Genomic DNA, 18511 nt, shown 5'->3' on the forward strand with positions numbered 1-18511 from the left:
CGATTTTCTATTTGATTTAATTTCTCCACTCATTTCATCCCGCGAAACTCTTAAGGTGTCGCAACTCTAGTATCACGAGAAACGCGTGATGCTTCGGCTAATTGTCTTCGGGAACTCCGTTAGATAGAAATAATTCGTCTGCTGATCGAGAGCGTTGTATTCACAATAGATTGACACACAAAGTTAGGGTTAGGGGTTAATTGATGTCATATCTATTTGGTATCTGTTATTTGTGTCGTATCTATCTGGAAAATAATGCTCCCTCTGCCGATCGAGAGGGTATGGTGGCAGGGGATATATCAGTGAAAGGGGGGTCCATGAAAATTACATATCTTTAGGGTAGGTGTTACCTATGGTCTTTAAAAATCAATTAGGTATTTATAAGATGTATTTCTTGTGTTAGGTTGTAGAAAGAATGTCTCAAAATTTTGGAAAAAAACATTACAACTAGCCACAGCTCCCTAGCAAGGAAATTTTGAATCTTCAAAAAGGAGGTTTTCACTTTTGTCGGAAGTCAATATTTCACGCTGCAGAAACAGAACAAAATTTTGAAGGTAAATTGTGAAAAATCTAAACGTATGGGAGACACTTTTCTAGGCAAATAAACAAAGCACAGGGATGAAATTAGTGAGTAATGTAGCCAAAACTAGGATTGCATTCTGTTTGAATGTTCTGTGCATGCCATGAAATGGGTCAAATTTCTCAATTTTTCATTAAAAATGAGGTGGGTGGGGGGAAAGATCAAGGGCCATAGTTTCACAAGTGAAGAAGCCAGCCTTGTCTTTGGTTGTATTTTCAATGTATATTGCCTATGCTATGACACTGACACAAAAAGGCTTTCTTGTGTCACTTTCTGTTTTGATGCAATGGATTTGACTGTTTGCGGCCTTTCGGAACTCGAAATTTGGTCAAAAATATATCCCCTGCCCCCTTAATAGCAAAACGCAAAATTTTAAAATTGTGTATATCATACGAAAATTGATACATGTATTCCACAAATGTGTTGCGGTAACAAATCGAACATAATTTTGCATATACCTTTAACCGCTATATATGGTTGAGATTATGGAAAACAAAGGGAGGTAATAATGTTAAAACCATTGCTAATTTTAGGAAAATTTCACGTGTGCTGGTTTCGCACTGGAAAACAATGTTTAAACTCATATTTGTGTAATAGCATCTACATTTGCACATTTTCTGAGCTTGAATACTTAAATAAGCAAGATAAGTCTGCAGTTTTGTAGAAAAAGTTGGTAAAAATAGGAAAATTATGCAAAATAGTGGTTTGTAACATGCCGCAAACATAAATTCTTTTTTTCTTCTTATTTGAAGTCATTATGGCAACATATTTCTTCATGTGACACCTAACCGATGAAGAAAGACTAAGATTGAAGCATTTATTTGATAATAAATACGAAATGATAAGTGAATGCCACATCTGGAAGGGGGGGGAAACTCCCAAGTGTCTATGGTGTTCTGCGGTGTAGTTTCCGTGGCAAAAGGCTAAGGCTTAAAGCTCACCATGCACTATATTATCTTGAAAATAAACATGCCATGTCATCAAAAATGCATGTGTCACATTTATGCCACAGTAAACTTTGTGTCAACATCAAGCACTTAAGTTATGGGCCTCAAAGCATTAACAAAAGGAAAATATGTGCTCATGAAGGTTCCTTATGCACTTGAAAATGTTTCCAAGCTGTGTCTTGTTTACAATGATGTTCTCATAGTCAGATATATTTGCCCACTGTTTCCAATTGTAGCACTTTGATTTTCAGACTGTGGTACTGTTTGATGTGGTCGCAGTTTAATAGGGAGAACGAGTGGACCCCGAGAACGATTACACGCATTCAAGACATCGTTAGCCACAGAATCACCCAATCGCACTACACTTTCCAGGTCAGGGTCTGAATTCAACGGAATAGAATCTTGAACTTGTTTCTCTACACAGGGCACATGCCTGCAGAAACTTTATAGTTTGGAAATACTCCTTTTTTGAAAAGTACACCTTTGTTTTTCCTAGCGTGATTGTTTTTATAACTGTGCTGTGATTTCTTATGGAGTGATCTAATTTTGAATGGTATTTTAATGAATGAATATCAATATTTGGTGCATGTATTATGTAATCATATGGGAATATACATCTGTAAGACTGATTGAAAGTGTCAATACTCATTTTAAACATTTGACATATAACTTGTGTGCTTCTCTACTAAATAGAGTCAAATGTTGTGAATAGGAACACTATTTTTTTGATTATTTCTGTTCTGGTTGTTTCCCTTGAATTGTGTGAATTTTTGGAATTACTATGAAATACAAACAAAACACAGGATACAGTTCAGAAATGTTGCATTTAATTCATTAAACATTATATTTTAATATAACAAAAGCTTTTTGTTTTATTATGCATATATTAAAAAACTTAAGGTGGCAGGGGATATATCAGTGAAAGGGGGGGTCCATGAAAATTACATATCTTTAGGGTAGGTGTTACCTATGGTCTTTAAAAATCAATTAGGTATTTATAAGATGTATTTCTTGTGTTAGGTTGTAGAAAGAATGTCTCAAAATTTTGGAAAAAAACATTACAACTAGCCACAGCTCCCTAGCAAGGAAATTTTGAATCTTCAAAAAGGAGGTTTTCACTTTTGTCGGAAGTCAATATTTCACGCTGCAGAAACAGAACAAAATTTTGAAGGTAAATTGTGAAAAATCTAAACGTATGGGAGACACTTTTCTAGGCAAATAAACAAAGCACAGGGATGAAATTAGTGAGTAATGTAGCCAAAACTAGGATTGCATTCTGTTTGAATGTTCTGTGCATGCCATGAAATGGGTCAAATTTCTCAATTTTTCATTAAAAATGAGGTGGGTGGGGGGAAAGATCAAGGGCCATAGTTTCACAAGTGAAGAAGCCAGCCTTGTCTTTGGTTGTATTTTCAATGTATATTGCCTATGCTATGACACTGACACAAAAAGGCTTTCTTGTGTCACTTTCTGTTTTGATGCAATGGATTTGACTGTTTGCGGCCTTTCGGAACTCGAAATTTGGTCAAAAATATATCCCCTGCCCCCTTAATAGCAAAACGCAAAATTTTAAAATTGTGTATATCATACGAAAATTGATACATGTATTCCACAAATGTGTTGCGGTAACAAATCGAACATAATTTTGCATATACCTTTAACCGCTATATATGGTTGAGATTATGGAAAACAAAGGGAGGTAATAATGTTAAAACCATTGCTAATTTTAGGAAAATTTCACGTGTGCTGGTTTCGCACTGGAAAACAATGTTTAAACTCATATTTGTGTAATAGCATCTACATTTGCACATTTTCTGAGCTTGAATACTTAAATAAGCAAGATAAGTCTGCAGTTTTGTAGAAAAAGTTGGTAAAAATAGGAAAATTATGCAAAATAGTGGTTTGTAACATGCCGCAAACATAAATTCTTTTTTTTCTTCTTATTTGAAGTCATTATGGCAACATATTTCTTCATGTGACACCTAACCGATGAAGAAAGACTAAGATTGAAGCATTTATTTGATAATAAATACGAAATGATAAGTGAATGCCACATCTGGAAGGGGGGGGAAACTCCCAAGTGTCTATGGTGTTCTGCGGTGTAGTTTCCGTGGCAAAAGGCTAAGGCTTAAAGCTCACCATGCACTATATTATCTTGAAAATAAACATGCCATGTCATCAAAAATGCATGTGTCACATTTATGCCACAGTAAACTTTGTGTCAACATCAAGCACTTAAGTTATGGGCCTCAAAGCATTAACAAAAGGAAAATATGTGCTCATGAAGGTTCCTTATGCACTTGAAAATGTTTCCAAGCTGTGTCTTGTTTACAATGATGTTCTCATAGTCAGATATATTTGCCCACTGTTTCCAATTGTAGCACTTTGATTTTCAGACTGTGGTACTGTTTGATGTGGTCGCAGTTTAATAGGGAGAACGAGTGGACCCCGAGAACGATTACACGCATTCAAGACATCGTTAGCCACAGAATCACCCAATCGCACTACACTTTCCAGGTCAGGGTCTGAATTCAACGGAATAGAATCTTGAACTTGTTTCTCTACACAGGGCACATGCCTGCAGAAACTTTATAGTTTGGAAATACTCCTTTTTTGAAAAGTACACCTTTGTTTTTCCTAGCGTGATTGTTTTTATAACTGTGCTGTGATTTCTTATGGAGTGATCTAATTTTGAATGGTATTTTAATGAATGAATATCAATATTTGGTGCATGTATTATGTAATCATATGGGAATATACATCTGTAAGACTGATTGAAAGTGTCAATACTCATTTTAAACATTTGACATATAACTTGTGTGCTTCTCTACTAAATAGAGTCAAATGTTGTGAATAGGAACACTATTTTTTTGATTATTTCTGTTCTGGTTGTTTCCCTTGAATTGTGTGAATTTTTGGAATTACTATGAAATACAAACAAAACACAGGATACAGTTCAGAAATGTTGCATTTAATTCATTAAACATTATATTTTAATATAACAAAAGCTTTTTGTTTTATTATGCATATATTAAAAAACTTAAGGTGGCAGGGGATATATCAGTGAAAGGGGGGTCCATGAAAATTACATATCTTTAGGGTAGGTGTTACCTATGGTCTTTAAAAATCAATTAGGTATTTATAAGATGTATTTCTTGTGTTAGGTTGTAGAAAGAATGTCTCAAAATTTTGGAAAAAAACATTACAACTAGCCACAGCTCCCTAGCAAGGAAATTTTGAATCTTCAAAAAGGAGGTTTTCACTTTTGTCGGAAGTCAATATTTCACGCTGCAGAAACAGAACAAAATTTTGAAGGTAAATTGTGAAAAATCTAAACGTATGGGAGACACTTTTCTAGGCAAATAAACAAAGCACAGGGATGAAATTAGTGAGTAATGTAGCCAAAACTAGGATTGCATTCTGTTTGAATGTTCTGTGCATGCCATGAAATGGGTCAAATTTCTCAATTTTTCATTAAAAATGAGGTGGGTGGGGGGAAAGATCAAGGGCCATAGTTTCACAAGTGAAGAAGCCAGCCTTGTCTTTGGTTGTATTTTCAATGTATATTGCCTATGCTATGACACTGACACAAAAAGGCTTTCTTGTGTCACTTTCTGTTTTGATGCAATGGATTTGACTGTTTGCGGCCTTTCGGAACTCGAAATTTGGTCAAAAATATATCCCCTGCCCCCTTAATAGCAAAACGCAAAATTTTAAAATTGTGTATATCATACGAAAATTGATACATGTATTCCACAAATGTGTTGCGGTAACAAATCGAACATAATTTTGCATATACCTTTAACCGCTATATATGGTTGAGATTATGGAAAACAAAGGGAGGTAATAATGTTAAAACCATTGCTAATTTTAGGAAAATTTCACGTGTGCTGGTTTCGCACTGGAAAACAATGTTTAAACTCATATTTGTGTAATAGCATCTACATTTGCACATTTTCTGAGCTTGAATACTTAAATAAGCAAGATAAGTCTGCAGTTTTGTAGAAAAAGTTGGTAAAAATAGGAAAATTATGCAAAATAGTGGTTTGTAACATGCCGCAAACATAAATTCTTTTTTTCTTCTTATTTGAAGTCATTATGGCAACATATTTCTTCATGTGACACCTAACCGATGAAGAAAGACTAAGATTGAAGCATTTATTTGATAATAAATACGAAATGATAAGTGAATGCCACATCTGGAAGGGGGGGGAAACTCCCAAGTGTCTATGGTGTTCTGCGGTGTAGTTTCCGTGGCAAAAGGCTAAGGCTTAAAGCTCACCATGCACTATATTATCTTGAAAATAAACATGCCATGTCATCAAAAATGCATGTGTCACATTTATGCCACAGTAAACTTTGTGTCAACATCAAGCACTTAAGTTATGGGCCTCAAAGCATTAACAAAAGGAAAATATGTGCTCATGAAGGTTCCTTATGCACTTGAAAATGTTTCCAAGCTGTGTCTTGTTTACAATGATGTTCTCATAGTCAGATATATTTGCCCACTGTTTCCAATTGTAGCACTTTGATTTTCAGACTGTGGTACTGTTTGATGTGGTCGCAGTTTAATAGGGAGAACGAGTGGACCCCGAGAACGATTACACGCATTCAAGACATCGTTAGCCACAGAATCACCCAATCGCACTACACTTTCCAGGTCAGGGTCTGAATTCAACGGAATAGAATCTTGAACTTGTTTCTCTACACAGGGCACATGCCTGCAGAAACTTTATAGTTTGGAAATACTCCTTTTTTGAAAAGTACACCTTTGTTTTTCCTAGCGTGATTGTTTTTATAACTGTGCTGTGATTTCTTATGGAGTGATCTAATTTTGAATGGTATTTTAATGAATGAATATCAATATTTGGTGCATGTATTATGTAATCATATGGGAATATACATCTGTAAGACTGATTGAAAGTGTCAATACTCATTTTAAACATTTGACATATAACTTGTGTGCTTCTCTACTAAATAGAGTCAAATGTTGTGAATAGGAACACTATTTTTTTGATTATTTCTGTTCTGGTTGTTTCCCTTGAATTGTGTGAATTTTTGGAATTACTATGAAATACAAACAAAACACAGGATACAGTTCAGAAATGTTGCATTTAATTCATTAAACATTATATTTTAATATAACAAAAGCTTTTTGTTTTATTATGCATATATTAAAAAACTTAAGGTGGCAGGGGATATATCAGTGAAAGGGGGGTCCATGAAAATTACATATCTTTAGGGTAGGTGTTACCTATGGTCTTTAAAAATCAATTAGGTATTTATAAGATGTATTTCTTGTGTTAGGTTGTAGAAAGAATGTCTCAAAATTTTGGAAAAAAAACATTACAACTAGCCACAGCTCCCTAGCAAGGAAATTTTGAATCTTCAAAAAGGAGGTTTTCACTTTTGTCGGAAGTCAATATTTCACGCTGCAGAAACAGAACAAAATTTTGAAGGTAAATTGTGAAAAATCTAAACGTATGGGAGACACTTTTCTAGGCAAATAAACAAAGCACAGGGATGAAATTAGTGAGTAATGTAGCCAAAACTAGGATTGCATTCTGTTTGAATGTTCTGTGCATGCCATGAAATGGGTCAAATTTCTCAATTTTTCATTAAAAATGAGGTGGGTGGGGGGAAAGATCAAGGGCCATAGTTTCACAAGTGAAGAAGCCAGCCTTGTCTTTGGTTGTATTTTCAATGTATATTGCCTATGCTATGACACTGACACAAAAAGGCTTTCTTGTGTCACTTTCTGTTTTGATGCAATGGATTTGACTGTTTGCGGCCTTTCGGAACTCGAAATTTGGTCAAAAATATATCCCCTGCCCCCTTAATAGCAAAACGCAAAATTTTAAAATTGTGTATATCATACGAAAATTGATACATGTATTCCACAAATGTGTTGCGGTAACAAATCGAACATAATTTTGCATATACCTTTAACCGCTATATATGGTTGAGATTATGGAAAACAAAGGGAGGTAATAATGTTAAAACCATTGCTAATTTTAGGAAAATTTCACGTGTGCTGGTTTCGCACTGGAAAACAATGTTTAAACTCATATTTGTGTAATAGCATCTACATTTGCACATTTTCTGAGCTTGAATACTTAAATAAGCAAGATAAGTCTGCAGTTTTGTAGAAAAAGTTGGTAAAAATAGGAAAATTATGCAAAATAGTGGTTTGTAACATGCCGCAAACATAAATTCTTTTTTTCTTCTTATTTGAAGTCATTATGGCAACATATTTCTTCATGTGACACCTAACCGATGAAGAAAGACTAAGATTGAAGCATTTATTTGATAATAAATACGAAATGATAAGTGAATGCCACATCTGGAAGGGGGGGGAAACTCCCAAGTGTCTATGGTGTTCTGCGGTGTAGTTTCCGTGGCAAAAGGCTAAGGCTTAAAGCTCACCATGCACTATATTATCTTGAAAATAAACATGCCATGTCATCAAAAATGCATGTGTCACATTTATGCCACAGTAAACTTTGTGTCAACATCAAGCACTTAAGTTATGGGCCTCAAAGCATTAACAAAAGGAAAATATGTGCTCATGAAGGTTCCTTATGCACTTGAAAATGTTTCCAAGCTGTGTCTTGTTTACAATGATGTTCTCATAGTCAGATATATTTGCCCACTGTTTCCAATTGTAGCACTTTGATTTTCAGACTGTGGTACTGTTTGATGTGGTCGCAGTTTAATAGGGAGAACGAGTGGACCCCGAGAACGATTACACGCATTCAAGACATCGTTAGCCACAGAATCACCCAATCGCACTACACTTTCCAGGTCAGGGTCTGAATTCAACGGAATAGAATCTTGAACTTGTTTCTCTACACAGGGCACATGCCTGCAGAAACTTTATAGTTTGGAAATACTCCTTTTTTGAAAAGTACACCTTTGTTTTTCCTAGCGTGATTGTTTTTATAACTGTGCTGTGATTTCTTATGGAGTGATCTAATTTTGAATGGTATTTTAATGAATGAATATCAATATTTGGTGCATGTATTATGTAATCATATGGGAATATACATCTGTAAGACTGATTGAAAGTGTCAATACTCATTTTAAAACATTTGACATATAACTTGTGTGCTTCTCTACTAAATAGAGTCAAATGTTGTGAATAGGAACACTATTTTTTTGATTATTTCTGTTCTGGTTGTTTCCCTTGAATTGTGTGAATTTTTGGAATTACTATGAAATACAAACAAAACACAGGATACAGTTCAGAAATGTTGCATTTAATTCATTAAACATTATATTTTAATATAACAAAAGCTTTTTGTTTTATTATGCATATATTAAAAAACTTAAGGTGGCAGGGGATATATCAGTGAAAGGGGGGGTCCATGAAAATTACATATCTTTAGGGTAGGTGTTACCTATGGTCTTTAAAAATCAATTAGGTATTTATAAGATGTATTTCTTGTGTTAGGTTGTAGAAAGAATGTCTCAAAATTTTGGAAAAAAACATTACAACTAGCCACAGCTCCCTAGCAAGGAAATTTTGAATCTTCAAAAAGGAGGTTTTCACTTTTGTCGGAAGTCAATATTTCACGCTGCAGAAACAGAACAAAATTTTGAAGGTAAATTGTGAAAAATCTAAACGTATGGGAGACACTTTTCTAGGCAAATAAACAAAGCACAGGGATGAAATTAGTGAGTAATGTAGCCAAAACTAGGATTGCATTCTGTTTGAATGTTCTGTGCATGCCATGAAATGGGTCAAATTTCTCAATTTTTCATTAAAATGAGGTGGGTGGGGGGAAAGATCAAGGGCCATAGTTTCACAAGTGAAGAAGCCAGCCTTGTCTTTGGTTGTATTTTCAATGTATATTGCCTATGCTATGACACTGACACAAAAAGGCTTTCTTGTGTCACTTTCTGTTTTGATGCAATGGATTTGACTGTTTGCGGCCTTTCGGAACTCGAAATTTGGTCAAAAATATATCCCCTGCCCCCTTAATAGCAAAACGCAAAATTTTAAAATTGTGTATATCATACGAAAATTGATACATGTATTCCACAAATGTGTTGCGGTAACAAATCGAACATAATTTTGCATATACCTTTAACCGCTATATATGGTTGAGATTATGGAAAACAAAGGGAGGTAATAATGTTAAAACCATTGCTAATTTTAGGAAAATTTCACGTGTGCTGGTTTCGCACTGGAAAACAATGTTTAAACTCATATTTGTGTAATAGCATCTACATTTGCACATTTTCTGAGCTTGAATACTTAAATAAGCAAGATAAGTCTGCAGTTTTGTAGAAAAAGTTGGTAAAAATAGGAAAATTATGCAAAATAGTGGTTTGTAACATGCCGCAAACATAAATTCTTTTTTTCTTCTTATTTGAAGTCATTATGGCAACATATTTCTTCATGTGACACCTAACCGATGAAGAAAGACTAAGATTGAAGCATTTATTTGATAATAAATACGAAATGATAAGTGAATGCCACATCTGGAAGGGGGGGGAAACTCCCAAGTGTCTATGGTGTTCTGCGGTGTAGTTTCCGTGGCAAAAGGCTAAGGCTTAAAGCTCACCATGCACTATATTATCTTGAAAATAAACATGCCATGTCATCAAAAATGCATGTGTCACATTTATGCCACAGTAAACTTTGTGTCAACATCAAGCACTTAAGTTATGGGCCTCAAAGCATTAACAAAAGGAAAATATGTGCTCATGAAGGTTCCTTATGCACTTGAAAATGTTTCCAAGCTGTGTCTTGTTTACAATGATGTTCTCATAGTCAGATATATTTGCCCACTGTTTCCAATTGTAGCACTTTGATTTTCAGACTGTGGTACTGTTTGATGTGGTCGCAGTTTAATAGGGAGAACGAGTGGACCCCGAGAACGATTACACGCATTCAAGACATCGTTAGCCACAGAATCACCCAATCGCACTACACTTTCCAGGTCAGGGTCTGAATTCAACGGAATAGAATCTTGAACTTGTTTCTCTACACAGGGCACATGCCTGCAGAAACTTTATAGTTTGGAAATACTCCTTTTTTGAAAAGTACACCTTTGTTTTTCCTAGCGTGATTGTTTTTATAACTGTGCTGTGATTTCTTATGGAGTGATCTAATTTTGAATGGTATTTTAATGAATGAATATCAATATTTGGTGCATGTATTATGTAATCATATGGGAATATACATCTGTAAGACTGATTGAAAGTGTCAATACTCATTTTAAACATTTGACATATAACTTGTGTGCTTCTCTACTAAATAGAGTCAAATGTTGTGAATAGGAACACTATTTTTTTGATTATTTCTGTTCTGGTTGTTTCCCTTGAATTGTGTGAATTTTTGGAATTACTATGAAATACAAACAAAACACAGGATACAGTTCAGAAATGTTGCATTTAATTCATTAAACATTATATTTTAATATAACAAAAGCTTTTTGTTTTATTATGCATATATTAAAAACTTAAGGTGGCAGGGGATATATCAGTGAAAGGGGGGGTCCATGAAAATTACATATCTTTAGGGTAGGGTGTTACCTATGGTCTTTAAAAATCAATTAGGTATTTATAAGATGTATTTCTTGTGTTAGGTTGTAGAAAGAATGTCTCAAAATTTTGGAAAAAAACATTACAACTAGCCACAGCTCCCTAGCAAGGAAATTTTGAATCTTCAAAAAGGAGGTTTTCACTTTTGTCGGAAGTCAATATTTCACGCTGCAGAAACAGAACAAAATTTTGAAGGTAAATTGTGAAAAATCTAAACGTATGGGAGACACTTTTCTAGGCAAATAAACAAAGCACAGGGATGAAATTAGTGAGTAATGTAGCCAAAACTAGGATTGCATTCTGTTTGAATGTTCTGTGCATGCCATGAAATGGGTCAAATTTCTCAATTTTCATTAAAAATGAGGTGGGTGGGGGGAAAGATCAAGGGCCATAGTTTCACAAGTGAAGAAGCCAGCCTTGTCTTTGGTTGTATTTTCAATGTATATTGCCTATGCTATGACACTGACACAAAAAGGCTTTCTTGTGTCACTTTCTGTTTTGATGCAATGGATTTGACTGTTTGCGGCCTTTCGGAACTCGAAATTTGGTCAAAAATATATCCCCTGCCCCCTTAATAGCAAAACGCAAAATTTTTAAAATTGTGTATATCATACGAAAATTGATACATGTATTCCACAAATGTGTTGCGGTAACAAATCGAACATAATTTTGCATATACCTTTAACCGCTATATATGGTTGAGATTATGGAAAACAAAGGGAGGTAATAATGTTAAAACCATTGCTAATTTTAGGAAAATTTCACGTGTGCTGGTTTCGCACTGGAAAACAATGTTTAAACTCATATTTGTGTAATAGCATCTACATTTGCACATTTTCTGAGCTTGAATACTTAAATAAGCAAGATAAGTCTGCAGTTTTGTAGAAAAAGTTGGTAAAAATAGGAAAATTATGCAAAATAGTGGTTTGTAACATGCCGCAAACATAAATTCTTTTTTTCTTCTTATTTGAAGTCATTATGGCAACATATTTCTTCATGTGACACCTAACCGATGAAGAAAGACTAAGATTGAAGCATTTATTTGATAATAAATACGAAATGATAAGTGAATGCCACATCTGGAAGGGGGGGGAAACTCCCAAGTGTCTATGGTGTTCTGCGGTGTAGTTTCCGTGGCAAAGGCTAAGGCTTAAAGCTCACCATGCACTATATTATCTTGAAAATAAACATGCCATGTCATCAAAAATGCATGTGTCACATTTATGCCACAGTAAACTTTGTGTCAACATCAAGCACTTAAGTTATGGGCCTCAAAGCATTAACAAAAGGAAAATATGTGCTCATGAAGGTTCCTTATGCACTTGAAAATGTTTCCAAGCTGTGTCTTGTTTACAATGATGTTCTCATAGTCAGATATATTTGCCCACTGTTTCCAATTGTAGCACTTTGATTTTCAGACTGTGGTACTGTTTGATGTGGTCGCAGTTTAATAGGGAGAACGAGTGGACCCCGAGAACGATTACACGCATTCAAGACATCGTTAGCCACAGAATCACCCAATCGCACTACACTTTCCAGGTCAGGGTCTGAATTCAACGGAATAGAATCTTGAACTTGTTTCTCTACACAGGGCACATGCCTGCAGAAACTTTATAGTTTGGAAATACTCCTTTTTTGAAAAGTACACCTTTGTTTTTCCTAGCGTGATTGTTTTTATAACTGTGCTGTGATTTCTTATGGAGTGATCTAATTTTGAATGGTATTTTAATGAATGAATATCAATATTTGGTGCATGTATTATGTAATCATATGGGAATATACATCTGTAAGACTGATTGAAAGTGTCAATACTCATTTAAACATTTGACATATAACTTGTGTGCTTCTCTACTAAATAGAGTCAAATGTTGTGAATAGGAACACTATTTTTTTGATTATTTCTGTTCTGGTTGTTTCCCTTGAATTGTGTGAATTTTTGGAATTACTATGAAATACAAACAAAACACAGGATACAGTTCAGAAATGTTGCATTTAATTCATTAAACATTATATTTTAATATAACAAAAGCTTTTTGTTTTATTATGCATATATTAAAAAACTTAAGGTGGCAGGGGATATATCAGTGAAAGGGGGGGTCCATGAAAATTACATATCTTTAGGGTAGGTGTTACCTATGGTCTTTAAAAATCAATTAGGTATTTATAAGATGTATTTCTTGTGTTAGGTTGTAGAAAGAATGTCTCAAAATTTTGGAAAAAAAACATTACAACTAGCCACAGCTCCCTAGCAAGGAAATTTTGAATCTTCAAAAAGGAGGTTTTCACTTTTGTCGGAAGTCAATATTTCACGCTGCAGAAACAGAACAAAATTTTGAAGGTAAATTGTGAAAAATCTAAACGTATGGGAGACACTTTTCTAGGCAAATAAACAAAGCACAGGGATGAAATTAGTGAGTAATGTAGCCAAAACTAGGATTGCATTCTGTTTGAATGTTCTGTGCATGCCATGAAATGGGTCAAATTTCTCAATTTTTCATTAAAAATGAGGTGGGTGGGGGGAAAGATCAAGGGCCATAGTTTCACAAGTGAAGAAGCCAGCCTTGTCTTTGGTGTATTTTCAATGTATATTGCCTATGCTATGACACTGACACAAAAAGGCTTTCTTGTGTCACTTTCTGTTTTGATGCAATGGATTTGACTGTTTGCGGCCTTTCGGAACTCGAAATTTGGTCAAAAATATATCCCCTGCCCCCTTAATAGCAAAACGCAAAATTTTAAAATTGTGTATATCATACGAAAATTGATACATGTATTCCACAAATGTGTTGCGGTAACAAATCGAACATAATTTTGCATATACCTTTAACCGCTATATATGGTTGAGATTATGGAAAACAAAGGGAGGTAAGAATGTTAAAACCATTGCTAATTTTAGGAAAATTTCACGTGTGCTGGTTTCGCACTGGAAAACAATGTTTAAACTCATATTTGTGTAATAGCATCTACATTTGCACATTTTCTGAGCTTGAATACTTAATAAGCAAGATAAGTCTGCAGTTTGTGTAGAAAAAAGTTGGTAAAAATAGGAAAATTATGCAAAATAGTGGTTTGTAACATGCCGCAAACATAAATTCTTTTTTCTTCTTATTTGAAAGTCAGTATGGCAACATATTTCTTCATGTGACACCTAACCGATGAAGAAAGACTAAGATTGAAGCATTTATTTGATAATAAATACGAAATGATAAGTGAATGCCACATCTGGAAGGGGGGGGGAAACTCCCAAGTGTCTATGGTGTTCTGCGGTGTAGTTTCCGTGGCAAAAGGCTAAGGCTTAAAGCTCACCATGCACTATATTATCTTGAAAATAAACATGCCATGTCATCAAAAAATGCATGTGTCACATTTATGCCACAGTAAACTTTGTGTCAACATCAAGCACTTAAGTTATGGGCCTCAAAGCATTAACAAAAGGAAAATATGTGCTCATGAAGGTTCCTTATGCACTTGAAAATGTTTCCAAGCTGTGTCTTGTTTACAATGATGTTCTCATAGTCAGATATATTTGCCCACTGTTTCCAATTGTAGCACTTTGATTTTCAGACTGTGGTACTGTTTGATGTGGTCGCAGTTAATAGGGAGAACGAGTGGACCCCGGAGAACGATTACACGCATTCAAGACATCGTTAGCCACAGAATCACCCAATCGCACTACACTTTCCAGGTCAGGGTCTGAATTCAACGGAATAGAATCTTGAACTTGTTTCTCTACACAGGGCACATGCCTGCAGAAACTTTATAGTTTGGAAATACTCCTTTTTTGAAAAGTACACCTTTGTTTTTCCTAGCGTGATTGTTTTTATAACTGTGCTGTGATTTCTTATGGAGTGATCTAATTTTGAATGGTATTTTAATGAATGAATATCAATATTTGGTGCATGTATTATGTAATCATATGGGAATATACATCTGTAAGACTGATTGAAAGTGTCAATACTCATTTTAAACATTTGACATATAACTTGTGTGCTTCTCTACTAAATAGAGTCAAATGTTGTGAATAGGAACACTATTTTTTTTGATTATTTCTGTTCTGGTTGTTTCCCTTGAATTGTGTGAATTTTTGGAATTACTATGAAATACAAACAAACACAAGGATACAGTTCAGAAATGTTGCATTTAATTCATTAAACATTATATTTTAAATATAACAAAAGCTTTTTGTTTATTATGCATATATTAAAAAACTTAAGGTGGCAGGGGATATATCAGTGAAAGGGGGGTCCATGAAAATTACATATCTTTAGGGTAGGTGTTACCTATGGTCTTTAAAAATCAATTAGGTATTTATAAGATGTATTTCTTGTGTTAGGTTGTAGAAAGAATGTCTCAAAATTTTGGAAAAAAAACATTACAACTAGCCACAGCTCCCTAGCAAGGAAATTTTGAATCTTCAAAAGGAGGTTTTCACTTTTGTCGGAAGTCAATATTTCACGCTGCAGAAACAGAACAAAATTTTGAAGGTAAATTGTGAAAAATCTAAACGTATGGGAGACACTTTTCTAGGCAAATAAACAAAAGCACAGGGATGAAATTAGTGAGTAATGTAGCCAAACTAGGATTGCATTCTGTTTGAAATGTTCTGTGCATGCCATGAAAATGGGTCAAATTTCTCAATTTTTCATTAAAAATGAGGTGGGTGGGGGAAAGATCAAGGGCCCATAGTTTCACAAGTGAAGAAGCCAGCCTTGTCTTTGGTTGTATTTCAATGTATATTGCCTATGCTATGACACTGACACAAAAAGGCTTTCTTGTGTCACTTTCTGTTTTGATGCAATGGATTTGACTGTTTGCGGCCATTTCGGAACTCGAAATTTGGTTCAAAATATATCCCTGCCCCCTTAATAGCAAAACGCAAAATTTTAAATTGTGTATATCATACGAAAATTGATACATGTATTCCACAAATGTGTTGCGGTAACAAATCGAACATAATTTTGCATATACCTTTAACCGCTATATATGGTTGAGATTATGGAAAACAAGGGAGGTAATAATGTTAAAACCATTGCTAATTTTAGGAAAATTTCACGTGTGCTGGTTTCGCACTGGAAAACCAATGTTTAAACTCATATTTGGTGTAATAGCATCTACATTTGCACTTTTCTGAGCTTGAATACTTAAATAAGCAAGATAAGTCTAGTCAGTTTTGTAGAAACGGGTTGGTAAAAATAGGAAAATTATGCAAAATAGTGGTTTGTAACCTGCCGCAAACATAAATTCTTTTTTTCTTTTATTTGAAGTCATTATGGCAACATATTTCTTCATGTGACACCTAACCGATGAAGAAAGACTAAGATTGAGGGCAAGATTTATTTGATAATAAATACGAAATGCTAAGTGAATGCACATCTGGAAGGGGGGGGGAAACTCCCAGTGTCTATGGTGTTCTGCGGTGTAGTTTCCGTGGCAAAAGGCTAAGGCTTAAAGCTCACCATGCACTATATTATCTTGAAAATAAAACATGCCATGTCATCAAAAATGCATGTGTCCACATTTATGCCACAGTAAACTTTGTGTCAACATCAAGCACTTAAGTTATGGGCCTCAAAGCATTAACAAAAGGAAAATATGTGCTCATGAAGGTTCCTTATGCACTTGAAAATGTTTCCAAGCTGGTGTCTTGTTTACAATGATGTTCTCATAGTCAGATATATTTGCCCACTGTTTCCAATTGTAGCACTTTGATTTTCAGACTGTGGTACTGTTTGATGTGGTCGCAGTTTAATAGGGAGAACGAGTGGACCCCGAGAACGATTACACGCATTCAAGACATCGTTAGCCACAGAATCACCCAATCGCACTACACTTTCCAGGTCAGGGTCTGAATTCAACGGAATAGAATCTTGAACTTGTTTTCTCTACACAGGGCACATGCCTGCAGAAACTTTATAGTTTGGAAATACTCCTTTTTTGAAAAGTAACTTTGTTTTTCCTAGCGTGATTGTTTTTATAAACTGTGCTGTGATTTCTTATGGAGTGATCTAATTTTGAATGGTATTTTAATGAATGAATATCAATATTTGGTGCATGTATTATGTAATCATATGGGAATATACATCTGTAAGACTGATTGAAAGTGTCAATACTCATTTTAAACATTTGACATATAACTTGTGTGCTTCTCTACTAAATAGAGTCAAATGTTGTGATAGGAACCACTATTTTTTGATTATTTCTGTTCTGGTTGTTTCCCTTGAATTGTGTGAATTTTTGGAATTACTATGAAATACAAACAAAACACAGGATACAGTTCAGAAATGTTGCATTTAATTCATTAAACATTATATTTTAATATAACAAAAGCTTTTTGTTTTATTATGCATATATTAAAAAACTTAAGGTGGCAGGGGATATATCAGTGAAAGGGGGGTCCAAGAAAATACATATCTTTAGGGTAGGTGTTACCTATGGTCTTTAAAAATCAATTAGGTATTTATAAGATGTATTTCTGTGTGTTAGGTTGTAGAAAGAATGTCTCAAAATTTTGGAAAAAAAAAACATTACAACTAGCCACAGCTCCCTAGCAAGGAAATTTTGATCTTCAAAAAGGAGGTTTTCACTTTTGTCGGAAGTCAATATTTCACGCTGCAGAAACAGAACAAAATTTTGAAGGTAAATTGTGGAAAAATCTAAACGTATGGGAGGACACTTTTCTAGGCAAATAAACAAAGCACAGGGATGAAAATTAGTGAGTAATGTAGCAAAAACTAGGATTGCATTCTGTTTGAATGTTCTGTGATGCCATGAAATGGGTCAAATTCTCAATTTTTCATTAAAAATGAGGGGGTGGGGGAAGGGAGGAAAGATCAAGGGCCATAGTTTCACAAGTGAAGAAGCAGCCTTGTGTCTTTGGTTGTATTTTCAATGTATATTGCCTATGCTATGACACTGACACAAAAAGGCTTTCTTGTGTCACTTCTGTTTTGATGCAATGGATTTGACTGTTTGCGGCCTTCGGAACTCGAAATTTGGTCAAAAATATATCCCTGCCCCTTAATAGCAAAACGCAAAATTTAAAATGTGTATATCATACGAAAAATAAATGTATCCACAGGTTTGCGGTACAGTGGTGCGGGTAACCCAATCGAACATATTTTGCATTTACCTTTTTAACCGCTAGATATGGTTGAGATTATGGAAAACAAAGGGAGGTTAATAATGTTAAAACCATTGCTAATTTTAGGAAAAATTTCACGTGTGGTGGTTTCGCACTGGAAACAATGTTTAAACTCATATTTGTGTAATAGCATCTACATTTGCACATTTTCTGAGCTTGAATACTTAAATAAGCAAGATAAGTCTGCAGTTTTGTAGAAAAAATAGTTGGTTAAAAAAAATAGGAAAAATTATGCAAAATAGTGGTTTGTAACATGCCGCAAACATAAATTCTTTTTTTCTTCTTATTTGA

General features: G+C 34.6%; 1 long non-coding RNA gene across 10 annotated transcripts; it reads left to right on the top strand.

Annotated features, from left to right (window-relative positions):
• Nucleotides 1-293: 293 nt before the first annotated feature.
• Nucleotides 294-17625, top strand: LOC127837926 (uncharacterized). Of its 10 annotated transcripts, XR_008029531.1 has the most exons (9): nt 294-554; nt 1779-1899; nt 3924-4044; nt 6067-6187; nt 8211-8331; nt 10355-10475; nt 12498-12618; nt 16796-16916; nt 17563-17625. It is a non-coding gene; the product is annotated as an uncharacterized LOC127837926 (long non-coding RNA). The 10 variants fall into 10 exon arrangements; XR_008029530.1 differs by lacking the exon at nt 17563-17625 and having other exon boundaries at nt 16796-16944; XR_008029532.1 differs by lacking the exons at nt 12498-12618; nt 17563-17625 and having other exon boundaries at nt 16796-16944.
• The last annotated feature ends 886 nt before the right edge of the window (nt 17626-18511 follow it).

This window comes from Dreissena polymorpha, chromosome 7, assembly GCF_020536995.1.
Source record: "Dreissena polymorpha isolate Duluth1 chromosome 7, UMN_Dpol_1.0, whole genome shotgun sequence".
Lineage (NCBI taxonomy): Eukaryota > Metazoa > Mollusca > Bivalvia > Myida > Dreissenidae > Dreissena > Dreissena polymorpha.